Source organism: Meles meles, chromosome 14 (genome assembly GCF_922984935.1).
Source record: "Meles meles chromosome 14, mMelMel3.1 paternal haplotype, whole genome shotgun sequence".
In the NCBI taxonomy this organism is placed as follows: Eukaryota; Metazoa; Chordata; class Mammalia; order Carnivora; family Mustelidae; genus Meles; species Meles meles.
Genome location: NC_060079.1, coordinates 82,459,557 through 82,483,766, shown reverse-complemented (window position 1 = coordinate 82,483,766; position 24,210 = coordinate 82,459,557). Strand labels below are relative to the sequence as shown.

The 24,210-nt window shown below is 41.6% G+C and overlaps 1 protein-coding gene across 2 annotated transcripts in view; it reads right to left on the bottom strand.

Moving 5' to 3' along the window:
* The window catches only part of MYO16 (myosin XVI), a 596,952-nt gene extending 575,146 nt beyond the window's left edge, over nucleotides 1–21,806 (bottom strand). Inside the window, exon 1 of one of the 2 annotated variants that reach the window (XM_045978501.1) lies at nucleotides 21,762–21,806. The gene's annotated coding sequence lies outside the window, so the exon portion shown is untranslated. Of the gene's footprint in view, nucleotides 1–18,935; nucleotides 18,995–21,761 lie in introns of those variants that run through there. The other variant, XM_045978500.1, reaches the window with a different exon arrangement.
* Between the last annotated feature and the right edge of the window lie 2,404 nt (nucleotides 21,807–24,210).

Below are 24,210 nucleotides of genomic sequence, written 5' to 3'. Positions count from 1 at the left end.
ACAAAGCCAGACTATGAAGACTAGAGAGATGGCTGTGTAATCATAAACCTAAGTCCCGGGGGGGGGGGGGGAGAGAAGAAGAAAAGAAAGGAAAAGATGAATCAAAGGAAAAAATCTCTAGAAACCGATCTTAAAGAAAGGAAAATCAATGAAATATCTGATATCGAATTCAGAATAGCCCCATTAAAGAAGTTCAATGAGCTTAATGAGAACAAAAAGAGACAGCTAAACAAAATCAGGAAGATGATGAATGAAAACATTATCAAAAGGCAGAAACTTAAAAACAAAACCAAACTGAAATTATGGAGCTGAAGAATATAATAACCGAATAGAAAATTCACTACAGAGGTTCAACATCTGGCTTGGTCAAGCACAAGAAAGAATCGGAAAACTCAAAAATTGGTAATATGATATTTGAGTCGGGGGGGAAAAAAAGAAGAAAAATGAAAAAAACTCTAAGAGATATAGGAGGCATTATAAGGAAAGCAATATGTTCATATGAGATTCCTAGAAGAAAGTCAAAGAGAGAAAGGGAGAGAGAGCCTCTAACTGGTTCCATTTTTTTCTTTGTCTTTCTTCTAAGAATCCCAAAGAAATACTGGCTAAAACTTTCCCAAGTCTAAGAAAGGAAATGGACATCAAATCCAAGAAGCTCAATGGTCCCTACTAGGATGAGGCCAGAAGACCCACACTGAGACAAAGGAACAAACTGTCAAAAGTCAAAGATGAAAAGAGAATCCTGAAAATAGTGAGAGGAAATGACTCATCATGTACTAGAGAGCTCTTATCAGATTTCCTGGGATAAATCTCACATTTCTGGAAGGAGCAAGATAATATATTCAAAGTAGTACAAGAAAAAAAAAAAACACCTGCCGATTAAGAATATACCCAACAAAAGTAACCTGCAAATATGAAAAAGAAATAGACCTTCCCAGATAAACAAAAGATAAGAGATGCACTACCACTCTACATTATAAGAACTGCATTATAAGAAATGTTAACAGATGTCCCTCAAATTTAAAATGACATATGTTAACATAAAAAGGAAATATATATGTAAGCATATATATTTATACAAAAATATAAAACTCTCTGATAAAGGCAAGTATGTACTCAAACACAGAATCCTATAACACTGTAATGGTGCATAAATCACTTTTAATTTTGGTATAAAACTCAGAAGACCAAAGCATAAAAAAGAACTATAAAATTCTGTTAATGTTACACAGCATAAAAATTTAATTTGTGACATCAAGAACATAAAATGGGGGGGGCAGATATAAAAGACTAGAGGTCTTATATTAAGTTATTATCAGCTTAAAACAGGTTTAAAAAAAAATCCCAAAATAGTTTTTTTTTAACCTCAGAGTAGTTAACACAGAGTGTTATATTAGTTTAAGTTGTATAATACACTGATTTAACAATACCATACATCACCCAGTGTTCATCACAAGGGCACTCCTTAATCCCCATCACCTATATCCCTCATACCTCCCACCAACCTCCTCTCGTAACCATCAGTTTGTTCTCTATAGTTAAGAATCTGTTTCAGGTGGTGGGTAATAGGGAGGGCACGTACTGCATGGAGCACTGGGTGTGATGCCAAAACAATGAACACTGTTATGCTGTAAATAAACAAATTAAAAAAAAAAAAGAATCTTGTCACTTTCTTTTTTTCCCTTTGCTCATTTGTTTGTTTTCTTAAATTCCACATAAAAGTGAAATCATATGGTATTTCACTTAGCATTATACTCTGTAGCTCCATCCATGTCATTGCAAAGGACAATATTTCATTCTTTCTATGGCTGGATAAAATTCTATTATATATATATTCCATTACATATATACTACCTCTTCTTTATCCATTCATCTACCAGTGGGCATTTGGGCTGCTTTCATAATTTGGCTATTGTAATAATGCTTCAATCAACATGGGGGTGTATATGTCCCTTTGGATTAGTATTTTTGTATTTTGGGGATAAATACCCAGTAGTGCAATTACTAGATGATAGGGTAGATCTATTTTTAATTTTTTGAGGAAGCTCCATACTGTTTTCCAAGATGGATGGAATAGGTGGTATTCCTACCAATCAATGAGGCAAGGCAAATCCGTTTCCTCCACATCCTTGTTAATACCTGCTGTTTATTTGTTTTTGATTTTATCCATTCTGACAGGAGTGAAGTGATATCTCATTGTACTTTTCATTTACATTTCCGTGGTGATGAAAGATGTTGAGCTTCTGTTCCTGTGTCTGTTGGCCATCTGGATATCTTCTTTGCAGAAATGTCTGTTCATATCTTCTGCCCATTTTTATTTGGATCATTTGTTTTCTGAGTGCTGAGTTGTATAAGCTCTTTATGTATTTGGGGTGCTAACCCTTTATGAGATATATTATTTGCAAGTATCTTCTACCATTCTGTAGGTTGCCTTTTAGTTTTGTTGATTGTTTCCTGCATTGTGCAGAAGATTATTTTGATGTAGTCCCAATAGTTTATCTTTGCTTTTATTTCCCTTGCCTCAGAAAACATATGTAAACAAACATTGTTACGGCCAATGTCAAATTACTGTCTGTGCTCTCTTCTAGTATTTTTATGGTTTCAGGTTTCACATTTAGGTCTTTAATCCATTTTGAGTTTATTTTTGGGTATAGTAGATATATTATATATATATATATATAGATATAGTATATTTTGGGGTATACAGAAAGTGTCCAGTTTCATTGTTTTACATGTAGCTAACTTTCCCCAAAACCATTTGTTGAAGAGACAGTATTTTTCTCATTGAATAATCTTTTGCCTTTGTTAAAGATGAATTTACCATATAATTATGCATTTGTTTCTGCGATTTCTATTCTGTTCCATTGATCTATGGGCCTATTTCTATGCCAGTACCACACTGTTTTGATTACTACGGTTTTGTAATATAACGTGAAATCTGGAATTGTGACACCCCCAAGCTTGCTTTTCTTTTTCGAGATTGCTTTGGCTATTAGGGGTCTTCTGTGGTTCCATATAAATGTTAGGATTTTTGTTTATTCTAGCTCTGTGACAAATGCCATTGCTATTTTGACAGGGATGGCATTAAATCTGTGGATTGCTTTGGGTAGCATAGGCATTTTAAGAAATTTTTCTTCCGGGCACCTGGGTGGCTCAGTGGTTTCAGCCGCTGCCTTCGGCTCAGGTCATGATCTCGGGGTCCTGGGATCGAGTCCCGCATCGGGCTCTCTGCTTGGCAGGGAGCCTGCTTCCCTCTCTCTCTCTCTGCCTGCCTCTCTGCCTACTTGTGATCTCTCTCTGTCGAATAAATAAATAAAATCTTTTAAAAAAAAAAAGAAATTTTTCTTCCAATTCATGAGAATGGAATGTCTTTCTATTTCTTTGTGTCATTTTCAACTTTTTTGACCAGTGTATTATAGTTTTCAGAGTACATGTCTCTCACCTCTTTGGTTAGGTTTATTCCTAGATAATTTTACTTTTTTTGGTGCAATTTTAAATGAAGTTATTTTCTTAATTTTTCTTTCTATTGCTTCATTATTGGTGTAAAGAAATGCAACAGATTTATGTGCATTGATTTTGTGTTCTGAGATTTTGCTGAATTCATTTACCAGCTCCATTAGTTTTTTGGTGAAATCTCTTGCGTTTTCTATATGCAGTATTGTGCCATCTGAAAACAGTGAAAAAATTACTTCTTCCTTACCAATTTGAATGCCTTTTCTCTCTTTTTGTTGTCTGATGGCTGTGGGTAGGACTTCCAATACTTCCAGTACTTTCATGTTAAGTAAACGTGGTGAGACTGGACATCCTTGCCTTGTTCCTGACCTTACGGGGAAAGCTGCCAGTTTTTCCCCATTGAGGATGATGTTAGCTATGGGTTTTTCATAAATAACCTTCATTATGTTGAGATATGGTCGATCTAAACCTACTTCGTTGAGGGCTTTCATCATGAATTAATGCTGTACTTTGTCAAATGTTTTTTTCTGTGTCTCTTGCAATGATCAGATGGTTTTTATGCTTTCTGTTATTGATGTAATGGATCACACTGATTTGCAAATTTTAAACCACTCCTGCATCCCAGGAATAAATCCCACTTGATTGTGGTGAATTTTTTTTAATGTATTGTTGGGTATGAGTTGCTAGTATTCTGTTGAGGATTTCTGTATCTGTGTTCATTAGGGATATTGGTCTGTAGCTCTTCTTTTTGTGTGTGATGTCTTTATCTGATTTTGGCATCACGGTAATGCTGGCCTCATAGAATGAATTTGGAAGTTTTCCTTCCTTGTTCTTGTTCCTACCTTGTTCTTCCTGGAGAAGAACAGGTATTAACTCTTCTTAAATTGTTTGGTAGAAATTTCCTGTGACGCCATCTAGTCCTGGACTTTGTTTGTTGGGAGCTTTTATATTACTAATTCACTCTTCTTTGCTAGTAATCAGTCTGTTCAAATTTTCTGTTTCTTTCTTCTTCAGTTTTGGTAGGTTTTACATTTGCAGGAATTTATCCATTTCATCTAGGTTGTTTAATCTGTTGGCATATAGTTTTTCAAAATACTCTCTTAAACTTGTATTTTTGTATTGTTGTTTTGTTATCTCTCCTCTTTTGTTTGTGATTTTATTCAAGTCCTTTCTCCTTTTTTTTTTTTTAATGAGTATGGCTAGAGTTTTATCAATTGTGTTGATCTTCTCAAAGAAACAGATTCTGGTTTCACTGATCTTTTTTTTTCTTTGTTTTGTTTTGTTTCTATATCATTTGTTTCTTCTCTAATCTTTATCGTTTCCTTCCTTCTGCTGCTTTTGGGTTTTGCTTGTTGTATTTCTGTAGGACAAGTTGCTTAATTGAGATTCTTCTAGCTTCTTGAGGTTGGCCTGTATTGTTATACACTTCCTTCTTGAACCACTTCTGCTGCATCCCAAAGGTTTTGGACCTTTGTGTTTTCATTTTCATTATTTTCCATATACTTTTTGACGTCTTTGATTTCTTGGTTGACCCACTCATTGTTTAATAGCATGTTAGTTAACATCCATGCATTTGTGTTGTCTCCAGAATTTTTCCATCATTTCTAGTTTCATAGTGTTGTAGTCAGGAAAAAATTATGGTATGATTCAATCTTTTTGAATTAGTTGAGGCTTGTTTTGTGGCCTAAGATGTGACTTATTCTGGAGAAAGTTCCGTGCACACTTGAAAAGAATGCATATTCTACTGTTTAAGGATGGAATGCTCTGAATATATCTATTAAATCCATCTGGTCCAGCATGTCATTCAAAGCCACTGTTTTGTTTATTTTCTGTTTGGATGATCTTTCCATCAATATACATGGTTTGTTGAGGTCCCTAATATTATATTACTATTGATTAGTTCCTTTAAGTCTGTTATTAACAGTTTTGTGTATTTGAGTGCTCCCATGTTGGGTGCATAAATTTACAATCGTTATTTCTGGCTGGAGGGTCTCCTTTATTATTCTATTGTGTCCTTCTTTGTCTCTTGTTACAGTGTTTGTTTTAAAGTCTGTTTTTTGTTGTTGTTGTTTTTTTTTTTGTCTGAAATAAGCAATGCTACTTCTGCTTTCTTTTGATATCCAGTTGCATGATAAATATTTCTCCATCCCATCACTTTCAATCTGGAGATGTGTTTAGGTCTGAAATCACTCTCTTATTGGCAGCATATGAATGGGTCTTGTTTTTTATCCACTGTGTCCTCCTGTGTCTTTTGTTTGGGGCTTTTAATCCATTTATATTAAAATTAACTATTGGGGTGCCTGGGTGGCTCAGTGGGTTAAAGCCCCTGCCTTTCGCTCAGGTCATGATCCCAGGGTCCTGGGATCGAGCCCCGCATTGGGCTCTCTGCTTGGCAGGGAGCTTGCTTCCTCCTCTCTCTCTCTCTCTGCCTGCCTCTCTCCCTACTTGTGAACTCTATCTGTCAAATAAATAAATAAAATCTTTAAAAAATTAACTATTGATAGATATAGATATGTATTGCCATTTTACCTGGTTTGTGGTTATTTTGTAGTTTTTCTTGGATTCTTTCCTCTCTTATTTTCTTTCATGGCGTGTTGGTTTTCTTTAGTGATATACCTGAATTCCTTTCTCTATTCTTTGCATATTAGTGGTTTGATTTTTGGTTACCATTAGGTTTGTGTATGACATAGCATGCATATAGCAGTCTATATAAAGTTGATAGTCACATAAGTTTAAACCCATTCTTTACTCCTCTCCCTGCAACATTTGAGGTATATAGTGTCATACTGTACACCTTTTTATTTTGTGAGTCTCTTGACTGTTCTTTTATAGAAATACTTATTTTTTACTGCTTTTGTGTTTTCTGCTTTTTTTAAAAGATTTTGTTTATTTATTTGACAGACAGAGATCACAAGTAGGCAGGCAGGCAGAGAAAGAGAGAGAGACAGGAGGAAGCAGGCTCCCTGCTAGCAGATAGCCCAATGTGCGGCTCGATCCCAGGACCCTGAGATCATGACCCCAGCTAAAGGCAGAGGCTTTAACCCACTGAGCCACCCAGGTGCCCCATTTTCTGCTTTCCATACTCTCACGGTTTTTTCTTTCCACTCAAATAGTCCTCTTTATTATTGGGCTGGTTTAGTGCTCATGAACTCCTTTAGTTTTTGTTTGTCTGAGAAGCTCCTTATCTCTCCTACACTTTTTAAAGTTTTTTATTTTTAAATAGTTGCTACACCCGGTATGGGGCTCAAATTCACAATCCTGAGATCAAGGGTTGTATGCTCTACTGACTGAGCCAGCCAGGAGTTCCCTTATCTCTCCTTCTATTCTGAATGACAGCCTTGCTAAATAGATTATTCTTAGCTATATATTTTTCCCTTCTAGCACCTTGACTATATCTAGCCATTCCCTTCTGTCATGCAGTTTCTGCTGAAAAACCTACTTATAGCCTTATGGGGATTCCCTTGTATGTAACTGCCTTCTTTTCTATTGCTGATTTTAATTTTATCACTCCTTTTTTTGCCATTTTGATTACTATGTGTGTTAATGTGAACCTCCTTGGGTTGATTTTGTGGGGGAGGGGTCTCTGTGCCTTCTGGATCTAGATATCTGTTTCCTTCCCTAAATTAGGGATGTTTTCAGTTATTATTTCCTCAGATAAATTCTTTGCCCTATTTTCTCTCTCTTCTCCATCTGGGACTCCTGTAAAACAAATGTTACTACACTTGATGGAATCACTAAGTTCCCTAATTCTATTCCCATTTTGCATAATTCTTTTTTCTCTCATTTGTTCAGTTGACTACTTTCCATTACTCTGACTTCTGATTCATTAATTCATTCCTCTGCTTCTACCAGCTTGCCGTCTATTCCATCAAGTGTATTATTAATTTCACTTGCTGTATTCTTCATCTCTGTTTGGTTCTTTTTTATGTAACAATAAGACATTTTACGTAATCCTCATGGAAACCACAAAGAAAAAAAAATAGAAAATATACAAAAGAAAATAACAAAGGAAACTAAGTATATCACTACAAAAGATCAACAAAACATAAAGAAAGGCAGCAAAAAAGGACAAATAAGAACAAAACAACTATATTAAATACAGAAAACACTTAACAAAATGTTAATAGTAAGTCCTTCCCTGTTAATAATTATTTTATATGTAAATTGTTTAAAATCCCCAAACAAAAACATAAAGTAGTTGAATAGATTTTAAAAAAACAGATTCGTTTTAAGATGTAAAGACACACATAGGCTACAGGCTTTTTTTTAACTCTGACTACTACAACCCCACTTTCAATAATGACTAAACAACCAGATGGAATATCAATACAAAGAGAAGAACTGACCTATTTATCCTAGCAGACACAAGGAACATTCTACCCAACAACAGTAGAATACACACTCTTCTCAAACGTACATGGAAGATTCTTAAGGATGGATCACATATTAGGACATATTAGACCACAAAATGAGTTTAAAAATTTGAGAATATTAAAAAAAAAATTAAGAGGTCAAGATGGCAGAGAAGCAGCAGGCTGAGACTACATCAGGTGGCAGGAGATCAGCTAGATAGCTTATCAAACCATTGCAAACACCTACAAATCCATCAGGAGATCGAAGAGAAAAAGAAAATCAACCACTTTCTGAAAGGTAGGGCTGGCAGAGAAATGAATCCAAAGTGACGGGAAGACAGACCGCAGGGGAGTGGGGCTGGTGCCCAGCAAGCGGCGGAGCAGCAGAGCACAAAATTAGGACTTTTTAAAAGTCTGCTCCACTGAGGGACATCACTCCAGAGGCTAACAGGGTAAAGCCCACATGGAGTCAGCGTGGCCCCAGGTCCCACGGGGTCACAGAAGGATCGGGGTGTCTGAGTGTCACAGAGCTCGCAGGTATTAGAGCAGGGAAGCCGGCTACAGAGACAGAGCCGAGGAGTGAGCTCTCAGCTCGGGGTTACCTTGAATTGGTTGCAGGCTGGGTGAGCTCGGAGCACGGCCAGAAGCCAAGGAGACGGGAGCAACTGAGTGCTTTTTTCTGAGGGCACACTGAGGAGCGGAGCCTGAGCTCTCAGCTCCTCTGGGCCAGAGATTGGGCAGCCGCCATTTTCATTCCCGTCCTCCGGAACTCTACGGAAAGCGTTCAGGGAACAAAAGCTCCCGAAAGCGAACCCGGGCAGATTACTTAGTCCGCCCCCGGTAAGGGCGGTGCAATTCCGCCTCAGGCAAAGACACTTGAGAATCACTACAACAGACCCCTCCCCCAGAGAATCAACAAGAAACCCAGCCAAGACCAAGTTCACTTACAGAGGAGAACAGCAGAATTCCAGAGGAGGAGAAAGCAAAGCATGGAATTCATGTCTTTCTGCCCATGATTCTTTAGTCTTGCGGTTAATTTTTTTTTCTTCTGCTAATTTTTTTAACTTTTACCCTTTCCTCTTTTAACGTTTTTTTAACTAGTTTATCTTAACAATACCTTTCAATAATAATAATAATAATAATAATAATAATCTTTTTTGAAACTTCATTATTATAGTCATATTTTATCCTTCATTGTATCTAACTTTATTTTTTGTATACACATAGGGTATTTTCTTCTAAAAAATTTCAGGTACAACTTCTCCTAGTAGATCAAAATATACCCTGAATCTAGCTCCGGGCTTGTTCTAGCCTCCAACCCGAGCAAATTCTCTCCACTTTGTTTTTCTTTATTCTCCCAACCAACTTTTATCAACTCCTTTTTTAGAAATTAAAATTTTTTTTCTCATCTTTATAGGCATATCCCATCCCTTCATTGTGTTTACCCTTATATATGTTTTTCATTCTTTAAAATTTTGAGAGGTAGTTTCTTCTAAAAGACCAAAATATCCCAAGATTAAGTGGGTGACTCTCTTCTAGTCACCAGTCTAATATATATATACATATATATTTTTTATTTTATGTATATAAATATATATACTTTATAAAAAAATTTCAAAAACAAAACAAATAAATAAAAAATATTTTAAAAGAAAAAATATATATTTTTTTCTTTTTTAATATTTATATTAAATTATATTATATTAATATTATATATTATATTTATATTATATATAATATAAAATTATATTATATATAATATAAAATTATATTATATATAATATAATATATTTATATATTATATTATATATAATTATAAAATTATATATATTATATATAATTATATATATAATTATATATAATTATAAAATTATATATATTTATATATTATATTATATTTATATATATATTATATATATAATATATATATAAAATCGATGGCACAGAAATGAAAAGGATTCTAAAAGACTACTATGAACAATTGCAGGCCAGCAGTAGATAACCTAGCAGAAATGGACAAATTGCTAAAATACAAAACACACCAACCCTAAACCCAGAAGAAGTAAAAAATCTGAGCTGAACTATACCCAGTAAGGAACTCAAATTAGTAATCATAACCTCCAAACAAAGAAAAGCCCAGGGCCAGATGGCTTCACTGGAGAATTCTATTCAGCATTTAAAGATGAATTAGTGCCAATCCTTCTCAAATTCTTCCAAAAAGCTGAAGAGGAAGAAACATTTCCAATCTCATTTTATGAGGCTACCCTGATACCAAGCCAAAGATACCACATAAAAAGAAAACTATAGACCAATATCCATGGTAAATATTGATGGAAAATCCTCAAAAAAATACTAGCAAACTAAATTCAACAGCACATTAAAATCAATATACACCACAACCAAGTGGGATTTACTCCTGGGATGCAAGAACATTTTACTATTTGAAAATCTATTAAAATAATTCACCCCATTAGTAGAACACAGGGCAAAATTCCACATGATCATCTCAAATGACAGAAAAAGCATCTGGCAAAATTCAACACCATTTTATAATAAAAATGCTCAACAAACTAGGGATAGGAGGAAATTCCCACAATATTTTTTTCAAAGTCATACATGAAAAGACTATAGCTAACATAATATGCCATGAAGAAAAACTGAAAGCGTCTTCTCTAAGACCAGAAAAAAGGTAAGGATGACCCTTCTAACCACTTCTATTCAACAGGGTACTAGAAGTCCTAGTCAGAGCAATTACACAAGAAAAAGAAATGAAAAACATCCAAACTGGAAAGGAAGAAGTTAAATTATCTCTGTTCACAGACAATATTCTCTTCAATGTAGATAGCCTTAAAGATTCCACAAAAAAAAACAAAAAAAAAAAAAGAATTAGAAGTAATAAACCAATACAACAAATTTTCAGGATACAGAATCAACAAACAAAAAGCAGTTATGTTTTCATACACTAGAAGTGAAGAATTTTAAAAGAAAATTAAGGAAATAATACCATTTGCAATAGCATCAAAAGGAATAAAACACTTAGGAATAAACTTAACCAAGAGAGTGAAAGACCTGTCCTTTGAAAACTGTAAAATATTGTTGAAAAAAATTGGAGAAGACATAAATAAATGGAAAGACAACCAGTGATGATGGATTGGAAGACTTAATATTATAAAATGTCCTTATTACCCAAAGTGATCTACAGACTTAATACAGTCTCTATAAAAATCTCAATGGCATTTTTTCAAGATTTTATTTATTTAATTGACAGAGAAAGAGAGAGAACGAGCAAAAGCAGGCTGAAGGACAAAGGGGGGGGGAGAAGCAGGCTCCCTGCTGAGCAAGGAGCCAGACATGCGGCTTGATCCCAGGACCCTGGCATCATGACCTGAGCTAAAGGCAGTTAACTCACTAAGCCACCCAGATGCCCCCCTCAATAGTATTTTTGCATAAATAAAAAGACTATCCTAAAATTCACAGGATCCAAAAAGACCCCATAGAGCAAAACCAATCCCGACAAAGAAGAGATTGGAAATCTCATTCTTCTGATTTCAGAATGTATTACAAACCTACATGATCAAAACAGCATAGTACTGGCATAAAGACAGAGGAATAGGTCAATAGAACAGAATACAGAACCCAAAAATAAATCCTCATGTGCAATGCTAAATGATCTTCAATGAGGGTGCCAAGACAACCTAATAAGGGAAAGATAGTCTCTGGAGCAACTGGTCCTGGGAAAACCAGATGCCTACATGTAAAAGAATGAAGCAGGATCCTTATTCTATACCATACACAAAAACCAACTCCAAATAGTTTTAAAACCAAAACACAGCCTTGGAATTATAAATCTCCTAGAAGAAAACAAGATAAGCCTCATGACTTTGGATATGGCAGTGATGTCTTGAATATAACAGTAAAAACACAGACAACAAAAGCAAACATAAACAAATGAGACTAAAGCAAACTTTAAAATTTCCACACAGCAAAGGGGATGTAATGTACAGCATGGCGACTACAGTTAACCCTACTATATTCTATATAAGTAATAAGAATGTACTATCATTTACAAATAAGAGGTAGATTTTTAAAGTGCTCAACACACACACACACACAGTTCTAACAACACGAGTGACAGATGTGTAACGACACTGCGATGATCATTTTGCAATATAGACACATAAAATCACTTTGCTGGGTACCTTAAATTTACATAATTGTATATGTCAATTACATCTCAATAAAGCTGGAAAAAATAAAAATGGAATCATAAGATTCAGCAATCTCATTTCAAGATATATATGTATCACAAAGAGAACAGAAAGCAGAATCTCAAAGAGATATTTGCACACCAACATTCACTGCAGCAGTATTGACAGCTGCCAAAAGGAGAAGAAACCCAACTGTCCATTGACGGCAGAACGGGTAAACAAAATGGGGTGCACACAAACAACAGAATATTATTCAGCCTTAAGAAGAAAAAGGAAATCTTGTCAAATGCTACAAAACAGATGAACCTTGAGGACACTCCGCCCAGTGAAATAAACCAGTCACAAGAAGATAAATGTGGCATGATTCTGTTTATATGAGGTATTTAAAGTAGTCCAAAGTACAGGCAGAAAGTGGGGTGTGGTTGCAAGGGTCGCAGGCAGGGGAGGGAAATTGGAAACTGCTCTTCAATGAATACAGGATTTCAGTGGTGCTGCAAGAAAACCTTCTGGAGATCTACTGCACAACAATTAATACTGCTGTGGACTTAAAAATGGTTATGGTCATAAACTTTGTTATTCCTGTTTTGCCACTAGGAAAAAAAAATACTTGATGCACGTAAATCTCAAAAACAAAAACAAAAACAAACCCAAAACTGAACTCCAACATAAATTCTTATAAATAGGAACCTTAGAAATTAATTCACCTAATTTTACAGAGGAGCAAAGCGAAGCATTCATTGTAACTATCTTTTCAAGTAAGTAGTCAGGTGAGTCTGTAATGACTGACTTCTGTGAACTATTCTGGTTCCTTGTGTTTTTGTAATGGTTTAAAAATTATTTGTGAATAAGTGTGTGTACATAATATAATAATGTGTTATTTTTGATGCGAATCAAGACACAAGTCTATAGGTACATAGATTCTAGGATGTTCTATGAAGCTCAGGACATCTGACCTGCCTGGCTCTCTATGATTTTGGTCATTCTCCATCACGTCCCATGATTGCCAAGAACACCCCGAGGGACATCCCTGCAGGTCTGTCTGTTCCCCAGCATTCGATGCACCTGAGTGTCACCTGAATTCACTTACAATACACGAATTTTTGTTTTATTACCCTCATCTACCTTGGGCTTTAGTCCAACATTCTCATTTGTTTTCCTTGTTTAAGCTCATTCTCTTTGACTTAGAGAATGGGGACCAAAATGACAATGAGGAGATCCATCTTTCCATGATCTCTACTTTTTACACCACTAGTCCCAGAGGCCATTCACAGCCTTGCTCTTCTTACTCCCAACATTGCAAAAACCTGTCTATTGTCTTTAGCACTTTTTCCAAACCCACAGTCATGATGAGGTCCCATCCTGACATTCTTCTTATGGGTTCATGTTACTCTTTTACTCTGCTCCCTCTCCACCTCCCACGCACGTCCTCACCAAATGTCACCTCACAGGTAGACACTAGGGTGTGATGTCCCTTTCCTACGTGACTTCTTTTGTTTCCTCATAATGACCATAGGGGACTGCAGAGCCGCGATGCTGCTTTGGAGTGTCTTCACTCCACATCTGATTTTACAGTCTCTGTCCGTCCCCTGGGGTCCTTCCTCCCAGCATTTCAAAATCCACTCTCTTAAGATCCACCAGGCACGAGACTATTTCAACAAGCTAGTGGGATCTTTGTCTCCAATGGTTTCACCCTGTTGATGTCACCAACAGGTTCTTACTTAGTAAGTAGCTTCAAGTCTGTCATAGCACTTGAATGATACGCTCTTACAAAGTACTGCAATTTGCTTCTGTCACCTAGACGTTCTGAGAATGGAACTTCAGCCCAAGTCCGAGCGCACTGCTGTCTTCCCCAGGCAGGATAACCCCACCTGAACTGAAAGAGCTTCTGCTCAGTGATTGGCCCTGAGCTAAGCCTGTGCAGGAAACTGCATCTCATTCAATCTGGCATTTTACCCTACAAGAGAGCCACTCTGTTCACCCCATTTCAGATGAGGTCGAGAAAGTTTTTCCCACTTATTCATGGTGCCCAAGGGGTGAGAAGCAGATCTGGAATCTCAGCATATGCTGGTCCACCTCAAGTTCCCCCCTTATTGACCACTTACTGCACTGTGCCTTCGTGCTGTGTCTTATGGCTGTAATTTCCTTGCCTCGATGATTCTTTTGTCTATCTATATTAGGAAAACTCTATCTACCATCCTTATTTGAATTCTCCTGGTTGTGCTGCTTCAGCAAACCCCTTCCTGAGAAATGTCTTTGTTTCACTCCAGAAAACTGTTACTTGTCTCCTTCTACACCCTATAAGATGAGCACAGCCACCGCCAGCCTATATAAAATATCTTTCTCGGTATTCTGTTCTACAAAATTCCTTCATTTCTTATCCCAAAGTTCTTTTGTCTTGCTCTTGCATTTAGTTTTAAATCACTGGAAATAAATGTAAAGCTAATGACTCGCTGTCCCAAATCATAAAGATAAAAGGCATATTAATAGACTTTTTAAAAGAAGATTTGAGAGCTCATCAAATGATTTCTACCCAGGGACTCTCAACCACACATAACTCAGCTGCTTCTAACCAAGAATCTAAATTAGAAAGAAAATGAGCATGCCTGAATAAGACTTTATCATTCTTAAAGGAATTATTTAATATTTCAAATGTGTTCGTTAAATGCATACAGTGCCACATGCTTGAGGCTTTAACCTACCAGGTTTATTTTTAAAACACTAATTCTAGTAATAAAAGTGAAAGGAAGGCATTCAACATTTCAGTTATAGAAAAAGAATATATCCAAATGCCTATTTTTATGCATAATTCAATTTAGCTTATGAGAATTTGAACATCAAACTCACCTTTATCCACACCTTTTTTCTTGTATTTTTTTTAAATTTATTTTCAGCGTAACAGTATTCATTGTTTTTGCTCTACACCCAGTGCTCCATGCAATACGTGCCCTCCCTAATACCCAACACCTGGTTCCTCAACCTCCCACCCCCCCCCCGCCCCTTCAAAACCCTCTGGTTGTTTTTCAGAGTCCATAGTCTCTCATGGTTCATCTCCCCCTCCGATTTCCCTCAACTCCCTTCTCCTCTCCATCTCCCCATGTCCACCGTGTTCTTTGTTATGCTCCACAAATAAGTGAAACCATATGATACTTGACTCTCTCTGCTTGACTTATTTCGCTCAGCATAATCTCTTCCAGTCCCGTCCATGTTGCTACAAAAGTTGGGTATTCGTCCTTTCTGATGGAGGCATAATACTCCATTGTGTATATGGACCACATCTTCCTTATCCATTCGTCCGTTGAAGGGCATCTTGGTTCTTTCCACAGTTTGGCGACCGTGGCCATTGCTGCTATAAACATTGGGGTACAGATGGCCCTTCTTTTCACTAATCTGTATCTTTGGGGTAAATACCCAGCAGTGCAATTGCAGGGTCATAGGGAAGCTCTATTCTTAATTTCTTCAGGAATCTCCACACTGTTCTCCAAAGTGGCTGCACCAACTTGCATTCCCACCAACAGTGTAGGAGGGTTCCCCTTTCTCCACATCCTCTCCAACACACGTTGTTTCCTTCAATCATATTTTTTAACCAAAATGCCCTTCGTAGTTTTGGGGGGCTGTAACCGATTTAATTTACTTAAACTGCTGGTTGTGATGAAGCCTGCCACGGTAATCGTTTGTGGGTAAAGGAGACATGAAACAAGCCATGAACACAATTCATTCAGTGAATGCAATGTGGGTTCCACCTTCATTGTTTTCTTCTTAAAATGCAGCAAATCTACAACTTACTTTTTAAATGTCCAGTTTTGGGGGTGGGGGGATGATGATTATTCAATAAAGTCAGTTTCTACATAAATTACACTGAGCATGACCTTCATGCCGCTGCTCCTCTGGATCACGCGCAGCAGCCATCTTCTGCAAAGAGCAAGACAGCAAGTATTGGGGGCTAGGAGGGCCGCAGGGTCTCAGCAGCACTCAGCTTTGTTGCGGTGTGTGGTGTTGTATCGTCTTGTTTCTGTTCTCCTTTACGAATAAAACGTGTAGCTCCCAGGCTGCAACCCCACAAGCTACAGGTTCTCTCTCGTCCACAGCCTACAGCTGTCTGGTCCTCTCATAAACACTGAACTTCTGCTTAGTAACAAGAGCACAGGTTTTATAACCAGACCTTTACGCAAGTCCTCATCTATCCCGAGCTCGCAGTGTAACTCGGAATAAATTACTCTATCTCTCCGGGTTTCTAGGATGAACAGATGATTTTCATGGGAAAGAGAAGGACACAGTCACAGGGATCTGTGGGGCAGGGTCTGGGATGGTGGCAGAGACGAGAGCCACAGTAAAATGTGAGACGGGGCTCTGTGTGTTCCGAGCACAGGGCAGGGTCAGCCGGAATGTCCAGAGGGCATTTCCAGGGCTCCCAGCAGCTTGGTTTCTGCAGAGCTTACATCAAATCCATTCCTATAACATCCAGAGAGCTACACACACATACACACACACACACACACACGCAGATGCTCCAGGATGTGCAGAAGTCAGACATTCGAGTTCGAACAGAGCAGGAAGCCTAAGGAGGAGCGCATGGTGTGTAGGCGGTAAGGACAGGCTGAAAGAGGGACAGCTATGGGATGGGGGTGACTGGGGAGAGATGTGTGGCATCTGACCCCCACTGAACAGACTAAGAAGCACGTTCCCAGCGCACCAGAGAATGGATCAAGTCTGTGCAGCAAGAAATGCTAACTTCTGGGGGGGAAACTACCTACAACTCGGTGTCGTCCAAGGTAGCAGATCAGAGTCAGGACAGAGGAGAGGAGGCTGCGGGGTGGGCAGGAGGGGTCAAGAAGGGCCACGCAGGCTGTGCGGAGGAGCGTGTGGGGAGCTGCGGGTAACAATAAATTGCTTGTGGCAGGAGGCCTCGTGGCCAAACTGGCGTTTAAGATCAATCAGTCTGGCACCTGTGACGAGATCTGAGGGGACAGCCTGGAACACCAAGTTAGGAACTGAACCCTGAGCCCTGGCAGGAGATGAACACTGACCAAGCCTCCGCATGAAAGATCGGAGTGAAGAAGACGACTATGGTGAGCCATGTCTACCTGATAAACTGAGACCTCCTGGGGATTGGGAGGGGAAGAGTGGATGGGAGGGCCTGCCATGGGGCTTCTACCCCTGCGTTGAGGGTGACGTTCAGGAATGAGAGAGGCCACCTGGAGAGAGGAACAGATGTCCTGAACTCCCCTTGGAGCACTGAACCCCGAGAGGAACAGGTGTCCTGAACTCCCCTTGGAGCTCTGAACCCCTGAGAGGAACAGGTGTCCTGAACTCCCTTTAGGGCACTGAACACCTGAGAGGAAAAGGTGTCCTGAACTCCCTTGGGGGTGCTGAACCCTTGAGAGGAACAGGTATCCTGAATTCCCCTTGGAGCACTGAAGCCAGGCAGGCAGGGGACATCCAGGTAAGTGGTCCCGCATGCAGATTCAGACCAGAAAGTATGCAGACCAAGGACCTGCTGGGGTGAGGCTGCATGCAGGCTGATAGTGCAGAGAAGCCCTCATGCAACATGGACGGGGAGAAGGGGGGCCACCAGGGACAGGATAAGGAGCCACGTTAGGGGGGTGGGAGGGGAAAAGTGCCAGAGAGGGAGACAAAGGAACCAAGAATGGCTAAGCGCTGAGAGTCTGCTATCAACGACCCTTGGGACAGAGGGATAAGGGTGCAGGTGAGTTTCTGTAACAGGGTCTGAATGGCAGCTGGATGGCGGGAGGAGAAACTCTAGTGAAGGCGAGTAGTATCCACGACTCTAACCAGCTTCCGCCATATCCACAGAAACAAGCACTGCAGGAATTCTAAAGTCCGTGTCATTTGTAACTGCTCTTTGTAACACAATTACACAGAAAGCATTGTAATCCAGCCTGGACTATCAAATGTATCTGTTGAGAGGATCCTGCCACTTGAAATTTACAATTTGTTAAAAAACAGCAACACTTTGTATCCTTTTAGCCACAGTTAGATAATGTGAATCTACGCTTTCCTAGAACCAATGGCCTGATTTACTGGGAGGTCTTCCTCCTTGATGGAATCAAACCCAAGAACAACCAAGGAGGGAAATCTCTGCAGGCTGCTGTCTGCATTGGAAAGGACAAGCGATTCTAGCTGGTTGGGAGGAGGCAAAATGTGAACCCTGGAGTGCCCTTGGCACAGTGGCTCTAAGAGGCAGTGTTCATGGAAGTCACTCAGGGCTGGCTGGAGGGACAGTCCTCTGTCCCACCCCAGACTCTGATTCCATAGGTCTAGGAAGGGCTCAGGAAATCCACTCTTACCAGGCTCCTGGCGGAGGGGGGGTGGGGGTTTGGGGGGATACAGGTGGATCTCAATTAGGCAGCCCAGGGAGCACACACCTGACTCTCTGTGTACTTGAATGACTGTTCATCCCAGGAAATGTCATGACAGGACTGTTCATGCATTTTTATCACTTCTCATGGTCTAAAAATCATTCACACATTTCTCTGAAAAAAAAAAAAAAAAAAAGTCCCTGCTTAAAGAGGCCAATGAGTAGAAGTTCTTGATTTCATTGGGGAAGAGGTTGAGGGGAGAGGGGGCAGGCTTCCCGCTGAGCAGGGAGCCAATGTGGAGCTCCATCCCAGGACCCTAGGATCGTGACCTGAGCTGAAGCAGCCACTTAACTAACTGAACCACCCAGGCACCCCGGGGCTCAATATTCTGAAAGCATAAACCAGATTCCTATGGAGGTTCACACCCCAGGCAGGAGATTGCAAGGGCACTGTGAAAAGACCTGAGACAGAGCACAATGTGACAATCACCCACCAGCAGGAGAGCTCTGGAAGGGCACAGAACTTTGCCTGGATCTCCACAGGGAGCAGGAACAGAGTTGGGGAAGCGAAACTGGGAGAGTGGAAGGAGTGGCCACGTCCACCCTCACCTTCCAGCGGCAGCTGAGAGGCTCAGGTGAGAGCTCAGGTGAGAAAACGACTTCAGAAGTGGCCCAGTGTTGCTACTGTGAGCTTCTCAGATCTCTGAGGGTAAACACACTCGTCTTCCCATGCCTGCTTCCTCCCCTCAATGCACCTGGGATGAAAATCATCTTTTTTCACTACCTGGCCCTTTTTTCTTTAACCCATAAGATAAATTATATGCATCATTAAACTAACTAAATAATTTTCATTGAAAGGTTTCCTGTTCTCTTGACATGCTCATCCTCTGCTCTTTGAAACTCGAATAGAACAATGTGTTACTTCGAGTACAGAGAAGAGCCCAGAACAGAGGAATGGCCCCAGAGTTGGGGGAAGGAGAACCGCAGGAGAAAGGGGTGAGGAGAGAAAAAGAGACTGATCACTGCTGTTAAAAATACCATCTCCCCGTGTTTTGCCCCATGTGTCTCCCTCTCAGGGGGATAATGGTCAAACCCTCTACCTTCCCACCTGTCCAATGCTCCTGTTTGGTAGAAAGACCAAAGAGGCAGGTACATATTTGAGGTGCTCCACTCACCACAGGTCAAATATACAGAACTATCTTTTAATTTTTTAAAAAATTAACATTTAATGTATTATTTGTTTCAGGGGTACAGGTCTGTGATTTATCAATTTTACACAATTCACAGCACTCACCATAGCACATACCCTCCTACTGTTCTTAAATATCCTGATTCCAGGGAAATATATTTTCTCACTCACGCAAAGGTTTTAACACATTAAATGACCTGCAAGTTACATACACCCATGTATGTCCACATATATATATTAGGGTCCCATATGCATTATATGTTATTATGTTTTTACTCAACACCTTTTATCTTCTGATTTCTTAAGGAGAAAGAAGTGTTCCTATTCTCAAAGAACATTCGAGACCTGCAGTGGGTTCCCATCTGCTGGACATCCTCCTTTATGTGCAGGAGCACGGACTTACCCACAGATCACATGAATGGCCGGCCACAGTATCTACCGTAACTTGTGTCTTCAAGCATTCTCAGACCAAAGGGTGGGAAAATCTTTACAAGGTTATTTCACATTCAACATAGAATAGCTATTTTAGTACGTGCTGAGCAAACTTCACTCTCCCAGTTCTCAAAGGACACAGATAAACTAAACCATAATATTGTGCCCTCTACATGAAAATTTCCTGGTTAAACTCATTTTTCCTTTTGTAAGTAAACATCGCAACATGGACTATTTGTATCACAAGTAAAACGTCCCTGGAGCATGTTAACGCTATCTCTAAAGCAAGGTCATATATTCTGGTTTCCAAAAAGCCCATCAAATATAAACCTCACAGGCTCACACAGGTAGGTTACCTATGGCAAGGGACCACAGCTGTTCATGTTTAGCCCATATTACATACGCTTGCATCATTTTAATAAACTAAACTTGAAACGGACAACTTGACATGCTTCAGAGGACCCTAAACTCACGGCTGACAAATTACCTTCAGAAGCTTCTAGAACATCAAGAGCACAGCAAAAGGACACTTGATGGTTCACGTAGGTCTGCTGGCGCCCTGTCCTCAGCTGTGCGGCTCTGATGCCCCGAGCTCCGGGACGACTTGGGGTCTCTCGTTCTCATTCTTCATTCTGGGTGAAAATCACTAGCAGACGCATGGATAGACTGCGGGAGCTTCGTAAGCACCCCAAGAGCCCATGGCAAACATGCGCCAGGCATTTTAACCTTCTCGGAACAGAGACTTCAAACATTTCCCCAGACCCTCGGAGAAAGCCAGACAGGGTCGGTGCTCCCCGGGAGCTTCTGCGCGGGGCAGAATAAAGACCGCCTTTGCGCCTGCCTTTCTGCTCCCTGACTCCTTTGGCCGGTTCAGAACGGCTAAGTTTTCCTTGGCCCTGCTGAGCAAAACACCATCCTTTCTCTTCCAAGGGCTAGAGAATTCTACCAGGTGCCAAACGAGTAACACCATTTGAACGCATTGGCTCACTCCCCAAAGCAGAGATCGGAGCCCGAGCGAGCCGCTACAGCTTCTCAGTAATGACAGACACGCCGAGAGAACTTGATGACAATCTCCATTCCCTCTGGGGCGTACAAGGTGCCAGTTAAACCCAGCGCCTCCACGGAGCGGTGGGTTTTACCAGCCGGGGGAGGTGGGCGGAGGCCGCGCGGAGCAGGAGCCGCGAGCAGCCCCGGATGGGTACCCAGCTGCCCCGCCGACTTGGCCCGCAGGGTGGCGGCCGGGCCTCCAAGACAATGGAGCGGACACGGGCCGGCGGGGGTCGCGGTCAGGGGTCAGTGGGATCGGGGGAAGAGGCCACAGCCAGGAAGCCCACCTTCGCCCCTACATCTTTGTTCTCTGGAGTAGTCGCTATTTTTCATCCCCAGAGGAGGACGAGAAGGAAGACGGCCCCCTGCGGCCCCCCGGAGTGGCCCGGTGGGTGACTGCGCGGCTCCTCCCATCTCCCGCAGCAACGACAGGCTCCCCGGTCCCTCTAAACTGCCAGTGTCGCCTCTCCTCGGCCAGGTCCAGAGTTCAGAGGCTTTCTGCTCTCGGCCCGCGTTCACACACCTCCCCGCGTCCCCTTCCCGGGGAAGGACCGCCAGCGTCCTCTCCACGCCCCCCTCTCCACGTCGGGACTCGGGCTGGGGACCCGCGCGACATAGGTGCGAGCACCCCGCACCCTCCCGGAGTCGCCAGCGCCGCGGGGCAGGGGGGGCATCTGCGCCCCCGCCGACCTCTGCACCCGGGGCGAGGCAGCTCGGCCAACCGCCCCGCGCTGGAGAGCGCGCCCCGTGCCCCGCCGCCGCCCTACCTGCCTGAGAAGGCGCCGCGGGAGCGGCGTGCAGCCGGCGGCGCGAACGGGGGGATCTGCTCCGGGTGCGCCGCTGCGGGCGAGCGGGGGCGGCTGGGCGCGGGGGCGGGGGGGGCGCGGGTCCCCTGCGCCCCGGGCCTCGGCGCGCTCGGGGCGGGCGCGGTGCGCGCAGCCGGGCGGGCGGGAGGCTGGCCGCGGCCGCTGGGAGTCCGGTGGGTTGTGCTCGCTCGGCCCGCCTCCGGGACCCGCGTCCACACTCGCCCCTCCCCGCGCGCCCCGCGGGCCGCCCGGCTCGGCTCTAGGACTCGGGGGCGGCGCCTGCCCCCCACCACGCTCTGCCTCCGGCTGTCCCGCGGTTCCTGCCTTGGCCGGGATGCGGAGCCGCCTCCCTCCGCGGCGGCCCGGGGTGGTCGCTCCAGGTCTCCTGCCTCCCTCCTTCCCACGCTTTCACGCGCGGAGACCGCGCCTCTCCTCTCCTCTTCCTGCTCCTCAGATCCTCCCCTGCGGCTTCTCCCGCCTCTCGCTTTGCTGACAGCCTAAGAATGGGGCTCACTCGTCCAACTTTTCCTTCCTGACTCGTGCGAGGAGCGGGGGAGCTGGAGGGGAAGGAGGTGGCCGAGCCGCGGGTCCTCTTCCCTCTGGCCCGGAGTTGTGACTTGGAGCGGGCATGTCCCTTGGGCAGTCCGACCAGAACAAAGGCCATCGCGGGGACTGTGGCAGTTGTCACCAGATGAGACCAGTGACCCTTTTAAAGACACAGAGGCCATACAGTCCTTCCTGCCCTGGCACTTGAGAGCTTCTGAATTGTCCTAATTCTCCAAAATATGAATTTTTGCGTGGGACAAGAGAAGCACGGGCGAGCTCCCTTTCTCTAGGGATCTGCTCTCTGTTGCAATTTACATGCCAGAATAGAATCCCACACTCACCCACCCCCCCAAATTTTGCTCCTGTTTGCCCTGTAAACATGTTCCACTGTCCACGTTTTGCCGTGAGAGCTCTCGGTTCTATTAATTCTGGGCTTGTTTGAATAAAGTTATTGTGTGTGTATATACAAGGACCTTTGCTGTTCTATATTAAAAAGTGTGCGTGTGTGCAAAGGGCCTTGCATGTAACACACGCAATAACTTTATTCAAATGAGTTTATAATCATATTAATTATTCAGATTATTGCCTTCTAAATAAAACATGTGATGCACGGGTATATGAAAAATAGAGAATCTGGAGTTCTCTGCATGAAATGCAAAATTTCCTACTTAAATGACGTTAAACACTGCACGTTCAGGAATGGATTAAATGGTAATTCTGAGATCCTATATTAATTTTCATTTACATTTCATATGTTTCTGTGAGTTGAGAGACATTTTGTGAATGTTAGGACGGATCAGTTCAAGGAATCAGCTTACCTTGCATATTATGAGATGATATGGAGATGTTTTCCATACAAAATGTGACAGACGTATAGACCCAAGTCAGATTTAATTCTTATAAAAATAATGTATAGGGCCATTGAATTTATCAAAGCAATTCAACAATAGGACTAAGGATAATATGGACTAGTGAGAATGGTTCTGAATTAAAAGTAATATATTCCAACACCTCATTGTTATCTGGACGTCTTATACACTGGCACTAAGAAACAGCAATGCGCTGATTACCCATTTCTGTATTTATTGTGTTGCATTTTATGTGAAACCATCCCATTTTTCTGTATATTGTAAGATTTCTATAGTAGAAGATACTTGCACAAATTTAGTCTACCAAAAGTTAGCTCTGGTCACCAGTACTTTTTTTTTTTTTTTTTAAGATTTTACTTATTTATTTTAGAAAGAGAGGAGAGAGAGGAAGGGAGAGGGAGAGAATCTCAAGTAGACTCCATCCTGAGAGTCTGATGCGGGGCTCAATCCCAGCATCATGAGATCACCCTGGGATCATGACCTGAGGCAAACCAGTATCGCACCCCGGTAACCAGCAGTTAAAACTCGATAGACATCAAACAAGAGGCATTGGCTAATAGAGTAATATGGATTCAGCAGGAGAGTTTATGTTGGTATCACAGAAGTGCTTATGTTTCTGAAATAGTGGTTATGTACTTGATATGGGTTTCTCTCTGTTATAGATTTAAATGTCTGTGATAGCATCTTAGAAGAAGGAAGTAAAAGAGAAGTATGTAGAGAGAAACCCATCAATCGTGAACGATCTGTTTGGATTCTAGCTCTCCCCATCACATTCTGCCTCATCAGTTACCATGGTGACTTCAAATACACAACTGACTTTGATAAGGTTTTAAAAAATAATTCTGCTGTCCAAGCAGAGAGGCAATACATTATTAGGAATGTCAATATTGGTTCAGTTCCCGAAGGTAACTTTTCTCTTAAAGTCAGATATAAATGCTGGTCAGCCGTTGGCGAGCGCTCTGTTTACATGGAGATGTCTGGCACTGAAATAGTAA